Here is an 8,026-nt window from a genome sequence, read left to right as displayed (position 1 = left end):
TATTGTCACAGGATGTAAAGTGTTCCAAGTAAAACTGCCTTTTGCAATGGACTAATGTTTTGCCTCATAGTTAGCCAGATGTTCAGTATGGGCTTGGAAGTTTTATCAACAACTGAATCTTTTCCAAGGACTTGGGATAGGCAAATGTTGATGTTTCGTGGTGCTATTAGTAAAAGTATTATTAAAGTATTGGAGTTCTTGTGATTCTAAGTTCTAAGGGATTCCAGTCCAGTCTGTGGGGTGAAGCCTGATTTTTGCCAGATTTAACCAGGGGTGAGTTTCTACCTGTTCTGTCCACCTCTGTAGAACCGGTAGCTCTGAAGAGCAGCAGACATAGAATTGGTTCTATGTTTTATGTTTTTGCCCACCTGGGCTCTTACCTGATCTTTATTTCCTGATTTTTCAACTTCAGCTGCCGAACACGAAATGAGGGCTGTTTCAAAGGCTGCTTCTTGGCACGCAGGGTGTTAATGATGATTAACAGGCTCACAGCGGGCAGGGAAGCTTGTAAATCCCGAACCGGTAGTTAACCCTGTCATATCCCACCCCTGGATTTAACCTGAACTCAAGCTTACTAGCAATTGTTTATGGACAAGAAAGCCAGAGATATATACATAGGTATCTACAGCTAGCTTCTGTGGCACTACACCACTAACGTTGGACACAAATACTTAGGTCACAGGCTTTGTATTAATACATCATGACACACATGTCCACATACCCCCCTGCAGACTCCTATGGTTCTATGAACTGTACACATATACATGGAGGAATACATGTATACCTGAAGGAACTTTTCAGATTAGGCATCTACCATCATGCACGCTTTTGACCCAAAGGATATTCCAGAGTTTCACAGAAATCTCATTAGCAGGAATTTCAGGCATCTAGCTTGATGTTATTTTTTTGTATTGTAAGTCCATCTGATAAAAAACTCACCAAGTGATTTGAAGAAACTTTGACACTGCAAGAATTGGAATGAAAAAGCATCAAATTTCTTGTATGGTTTTCCCGAGATATGTCCACAAGAAGGCCATACATGATATCTCTAATGTATACAACATATTAAAACTTTCCTTGGTTTATTTACCCTTTATACAATTTGGTGAACAAAGCGGTAAATAAAGATGTTCTCATCAGCACAAAGAAAGCTTTCCAGTCCATCGAGGAATATTTAACTTCTGATTCATTGTGATGAGCAAAAGTCATTTTCATGTAATAGCTCCCCAATTCAACAAGGGACTGTCCTTGGTCACCAGAAAGCGTGGATGTACCAAATAACTTCTAATCTCAAACAATGATCTTTCTTGAGAAGAACTATGCATAGATGGATAAGGAACCTTTGACATAATTACAGCCACCACATGGGTGTGCTTTGTAAATACAAATAGATCATAGACTCCTTTTTGAAGTTGAAGGGAAATTCAACTCTCCTCATTTTATCTCCCCAAGTGTAGCATTGCAACACCCAGTTCCAAACCTATTTCTATGCAATTTGTAACAAACCCTGCCAAATCACTGCCAGGGCTGATATACTGAATCAATTACCATTTCAGATGCTAGATTGTTCTCATGCTTCAATCCACATTAGAGCCTGCATCCTGCTCTACATTCCATTCCAATAGCTAAATTGACCACAAAAGGCCCCGATTTAGCATGTGTCCAAAGCGGGGACTGAGAGAGTAATCAATAAACTGGTGATAAAAGTTTGGGCTTTATTTGTCACAGCAACAAGAACTGTCTGCCCACAGAGTTGTCTGCTTTGAGGAAATAGGGTTGTAATTTCCTAATCATCAGATCATGGCAACATTACATGTGTCAGACTCAAATAATGTAAGAGTTGTGTCTGGTGGCACGGTGTGGAAAATGACACAGAAAGAACGGTGGGTTAGTGTGATATCGAGTGAGCTGTTAATCAATAACTTCAATTTCAAAGTTATTTTAGAGGATTTTTTTAAAATTTTGTTGTGTGTTTCTAATAGGGTTTTTTTTCTTTTTTTGCATATTGGCATTTTCTAATTGCTTGAAGTCTTCATTATGCAGTGCACTGTCTAGCACTCACAATATCAGCCTCTCATCCTTTGCCCTCTCTAGTTGGTTGGTTGTCATTCACATAGAGAGTAACAGAAAATATTATATCTGAGAATAAAAGAGTATTCATTTCTGGGCATTTCATTGGCTGCATTGCCTTTTGCTGCGGAAATTCAGACAAGTGGGCAAGCAAACATATAGTACAAAGAGATGCTGAAAAGAATTGTTGTAGAAGAATGGCCAACAGCAACTCTTAATTCCTCTTGGCTCAGCATCTGACGCAATGTCCTAACAGGACCCAGCCCAGCAACTGAGCTCCTTATGGGCCAACAATTTAAGACATGCTTTGTTACAGTTCTCTATTGAGTTATAACGATTCCTGGTAACAATGGATGACAGTTGTCCAAGCCATCCTCTCTCTCACTAGGTTAGACAATTCTTGCAAATGCATGCGTATACCACATTAATTTTAGGAACACAAAGCTTAAGAAGGAAATAAGAGTTGGATTGAGTCCTAGCCTCTTCAAACTTTCATTCACTGTCTCCACAGGAATCAGGTTTTGCTGGGAATTATGAAGCATCTCCCCGGGGGATGCATCTATTATGGTACACCTTACACTGCATCTTATGCAATTCAGGAAGCAGAACAATTCTAACAACCAGTGGTGTGATCACAGTTCTGTAACCTACATTTGAACAGCTCCTTGGAAAGTCTCTAGTTACTGAGAACTTGTAGAAGGATATGAAATTGCCAATATATATTCAAACAGATTTATAACACCTTGAAAAAGGACTGTGCAAGGAGAACACCTAGTGTGTGACAGGTGTCATCTTTGAGTCCTATAATGAAATCAGAACCTGTTTAAGGGCCTCAGTGGAAATGGAGTACTCCCAAATGAATGGATAATTATTCCTGGAGAGGGAAGAAGGAGTGTGTGTTGAAAAGTAGGGTATATGTTAAATTCCATGAAGAATAAATCTTAGTAATAGTTAGCATAGTCAAATTAGACTCTGTCTCAGTGGCTAAAATGCTAAGCTGGTCAATTAGAAAGGTTGGCAGTTCAGTGGTTCGAATCCTTAGCACCGCGTAACAGAGTGAGTTCCCATTACTTGTCCCAGCTTCTGCCAAGCTAGCAGTTAGAAAGAATGTAAAAATGCAAGCAGAAAAATAGGGACCACTTTGGTGGGAAGGTAACAGCATTCTGTGTGCCTTTGGCATTTAGTCATGCCGGCCACAGGACCACGGAGATGTATTTGGACAGCACTGGATCTTCGGCTTTGTAACGGAGATGAGCACTGCCTCCTAGAGCCGGAAATGACTAGCATGTATTGTGGTTTGCCAGCAGCCTGTGCAAACGGCAGTGGAATTGGACAGTGGGGAAGAACGGGGACCAGTCCAGGAGTCTGGGGAGGACTCGGATGAGAGTTCTGCGTCCAATGCAGAGATGGGGCCAGGACCATCTGGGAGTAGTGTGCTGACTGGAGCCTCCAGAGTCTGGCAGCAGCGAGGCTGAGGAACAAGGGGAGCCTGTTCCTAGTGCATGTGTGCGCAGAGCTGCTAGAAGGCAAGAGCAGCTAAGACAAAAGGGGCAACTTGGGAGTAAGTCTTGGAAGTAATTGCCCCTCCCCTAAGGTATAAAGGAAGTGCAAAGGTAGAGAAAACTTTGCAGAAAACAAAGTCGTTTGTTCTGTTCGGATTAAACCTTGAAAGTCTGTGTGGATTTTCCCTTTGGTTGGTTTTTTTACAGTACATTTGGCCCTTTAATTGTTGGCAGCAATTCAAAGGAGATAAAGGTGGGTGCTTATCTCGAGGGACTGTTTGGGACTCATTACGGGTTGAGAATGAAAATAATTCCCAGCATTGAAATAAAACAAGAGTTGTTTGGACTAAGCATGTGCTTAATTATGGTCTCAGGAAGCCTTGGTCAGAACACGTATGTGCAAGGGGAACCTTTACCTTTTTATCCTCAGACATACATAAAAATCTGAATACTTTCATGCGGCCACAGGTTACAGAACACAGAACAACAGGAAAGGGAACTTGGAGATCTTCTAGTCCAACCTTTTGCTCAAGCAGGAGACCCTATACCGTTCCAGACAAGTGGCTGTCCAGTGTCATCTTAAAATCCTCCAGTGATGGAGCACCCACAACTTCTGAAGGTAAGTCATTCCACTGGTTAATTATTCTTACTGTTAGAAAATTTCTCTTTAGTTAGAGTGTTGGCTTTGGAAGCTATATTAGAACCAGAAGCTTCTGCGCTGCCGCATTCTTGAGCTTGGGAATTAGGGATAGGGGATTTAGTAGAACGTGTGTAATTAGACATAATAGCATTCTTTCTGTCAGTCAAGGTCATGTTGTTCCTGCACCTGGAAGAGGCCTAGTTGAAGGGATGTCTCAGGTTGGGACAGAATGTGATTGGGCTGATGGGTGGAGGGTTTTGGTTTGTCTTTTTGAATTACTGAGGGAAAACCCAGAATTCTCAGATTCAGGTTTTCCCCAGATGTGCCAGTATACCAGAGGTGGTATTCAGCAGGTTCTGACCAGTTCTGGAGAATTGGTAGCAGAAATTTTGAGTAGTTTGGAGAACCGGCAAATACCACCTCTGACTGGAGATTTTACAGTATCTTTCTGTTGTGGTTAGCCCGCAGCAGGTGCGGACAGCTGGGGAGAGTGAGGACTCAGATGAGGGGCCAGGACCATTAGGGAGTGGACTTCTGCCTTCAGAGATTGTGGGGGCTGACAGCAGTGATGAGAAGGTTCCCGAGGAGCCTGTGCCAAGTCGCATGCATGCAGGACTGCTCGCAGGAAAGAGCAGCTGCAGCAGCATAGGCAACTCAGGAGTAAGGCTTCAAGGTAATGTCCCCTCCTTCAAGAAGATAAAAGGCAGTTGTGAATCGGACATTCTTTGTAGGAATCAAAAATGTTTTGAAACTCAGCCTTGTGGACATTGCACTATCTTAAGTTGGTATTTGAAGACTCTTGGGTTGTGAAATATTTCTTATCTGTGATTCTTGGCAGCCTTGCACAGTTTTGGCGATGCTTTTGTTTATCAAAGTTAATTAGTTTGCAGCAACCTTTTAACTGGGGATTCGTAAGACTCATTAAAAGATTTCTGTTCCCTTTGGTTCATGTTTGTTTTATTAGAAAAGGGTTTGGGTCAGAACACCTTCTCCTGCCATGCCCACCAAGCCATGCCCACAGAGTAGAAAAAAATTTGAATCCCACCACTGCCGTATACCTACTCTAATAAAAGGAACTTTTGAGAAAATGCCTATCTCTGAGTTTTTAGTTGAACCTGGATTTTTCTGGCATGTTGACATTAGAGGTTGTTTTGCTCCTTGATTAGTTTCCATCCATTGTTTCTTGTCTTGCCTTCTGGTGCTTTAGAAAATAGATTGACATCCCGCTTTGTTTGTGGCAGCCCCTCAAATATTGGAACACTTCTATCATGTCACCCCTAGTCTTTCCTTTCTCTAAACTACCCATAGCTAATTCCCGCAATTGTTATACCATGCAAACTCCGAGGAAGGTCTCTGAGTGTCCTCATTATTGACTTCCCTGCCACCTACAGTGCTTTCCAGGTAACTCATTGGGAAACACACACACAGAGAGAGACACACACAAACAAATCCAGGAAGTGCCCTACCACCTGTCCTTGTCCTTGTCTTTACCATCTGTGCCAAGGAAAACAAATTGCCTACTTTGCTCGGTTTGAGTTAGATAAAAGGCTATCATGGCACCTTAATTTCTCCTTAGGTTGTTTATATGAAGCTGATGAAAGGCTGAGGAAGCACTGTGGTTCTTTTACTTCAGCAGAAAGTGGGTTAAGATCAAGGGTTCAGTAAGTTAAGGCTTCCCCTTAATGAGAAACTACCATTCTGCTCCTCAGTTTTTAAAGCTGCATGTCATCTTATACCATAGCAGAAAATAAATAAATAATAATAATTGACTCGGCTGTAGAAGAACTACAGAAGCCCCACTAGATCAATGGCATGGGGCAATATAAGGCTAGTAAAGATGCTAGTTGGCACAATTATCGTGGACTCTAAGCTGAATGTGTTGTGCAGAGAATAGTTATATTAGCTAGCAAATCCAAAAAGAATTCCTGGGACATTGTGCTTCCTAAAAATAGAACTTTATTGAATACGTTAGATTGGCATAGAAGAAGCGAAACCAGCTCTGGATTTCCCACACACAAGCCAACGTAGTTTAACTTAGTTTTCCTCTTTGGCCATCCCCCTCAGTCCATTGCATTGTCCAATTACATCCGCTTTTTTTTGCTACAGGAACAGTCTGGATCACTCAAACACCTGTACAGTGTGACTTTGAGGCTGGCAACAGGCTCTCGCGATCTGCAGATGGAGTCTTGGCATTCCATTCCCACCCTGACATTGCAACTACTCCCCTCCCAATTGTTGTCAAGGTGAGGGAGCGAATCACTCTAGACAAAGACAAATAATTAGCAAATCACTGTAAGGATATAACAATTTAAACTTCTTTTAAAGAAATCATCTTCTTTAACCAGCATGAGAGCCATTGCTCAGTGCAGGAATTCCAATCAGCAAGAAACTTAGCATCCTTCCCTTCCCAAATGATTGTGTAGACTTTATTTCAATTTCTCCATTGAAGAAACTATAGCCCTAGATAGTCCATTCACTATTAAATATATAGTCCTTGAGCAGTTTCTCTTAATTTTTCCTCAAATGCTTAATCATAATAATCTTCTAGGCAATTTTTACCCATTCATTTTAGCAATTCCGCCTTCTGCCACAAAGGACAAATGTATGCAATCTTTCATTTGGTAGCCATAAACAAATAGAAAAAGAGGAAGAGGAAGAGGAAGAGAGGGGCAGGAGAGAATGAGACCAGATTCCTCCTTCATATTGTAGGCATTCCTATAGTCTCCTGTGACATAGTAATGAAGTACCAATAAGGAAGGGACAGAAATCTTGCATTCACATGTTGTTTGAAAACAAGGAGAAATATGAAAACAGATTGTAGCAATGGTGAAAAGGTTGGTCTGTATAATATGTAATAAGATGAGCTGTGCATCTTACCTCCATTAGAAATCCATCTCCTTTGGAAATCTTGCCCTGAAATATTACTGTGCATATTTCAAGAAATCCTGTTCATGACATATCTGGGGATCCATAACTCCGTGTTTTATTCTGAACACTGGGTTGGCTAGTATATCCTCATTGCTATGTCTGAAGGTTTTTCTGATTCAAAAGATGCCCCATCTTTTGCCAACTCACTTAGCAGTTAGTTTTGGATGTTTCAGGAAAGGTAGGACTAGATTAGCACATAAGGAAGCTGGCCATTCAATTGGCCTCAGTTCTCTACAATTTTCAGATCCGTCTATTAAAGCAGAGGTTTGCAACCTCAGTGCCATTAAGTGATTGCTGTCTTGACAATGCAGTCGAGAGCCTTGGCTATACTTTCAGGAATCATTTCTGTAGTATCCAACTAGAAAAATGCACTTGAAAGTGATTGGCTGAACGTCCCTATGCAACACAGAAAAAGGAAGTAAATGATCAAAACAATTCTCCTTTTTCAAGGAGAATTGGATAATGCAAATCATGCTGGGTAATTCTGGCCATATCATCAAGAAAAGAGACCTCCAACTGCAGTTTTCAACTTCAAGGGGAAAAAAGTTACAAGATGTTGTTATGTCTTTGATTTTTTACTTGAATTGCAACTTAAGGGGGCTGGGGGAAGATTCTTGATCTAAATCCAGGGTGGATCTATAAATAGACGGGCAAACTTTCCAACAGGGCAACCAAAGATTTGTGACATTTCACTAACAGCTACGGCTTTCACAGAATAATTTCAAAATCAACCGGGTTAATGAGTTTGGTGGGCAGCAAAGACTGTGGCTCAGTTCATACCTCGCCCTAAGTCACAATGTGCAAAGATTGCTTGTGGGAAAGGAGGTGCACATGAGCAAAACCCTGAGTAAATTGACATGGTTTAGTCCAATTTATGAATCCAATC

The 8,026-nt window shown here is 41.3% G+C and overlaps 1 pseudogene; it reads left to right on the top strand.

The window, feature by feature from the left end:
• Positions 1–7,460: 7,460 nt before the first annotated feature.
• LOC113448041 (small nucleolar RNA U3) lies at positions 7,461–7,534 on the top strand (annotated as a pseudogene).
• Positions 7,535–8,026: the final 492 nt, after the last annotated feature.

This window comes from Pseudonaja textilis, chromosome 2, assembly GCF_049901715.1.
Source record: "Pseudonaja textilis isolate UNSWEBS1 chromosome 2, rPseTex1.2, whole genome shotgun sequence".
NCBI classification, from domain to species: Eukaryota; Metazoa; Chordata; class Lepidosauria; order Squamata; family Elapidae; genus Pseudonaja; species Pseudonaja textilis.
This window is presented reverse-complemented; position numbering and strand designations above follow the sequence as displayed.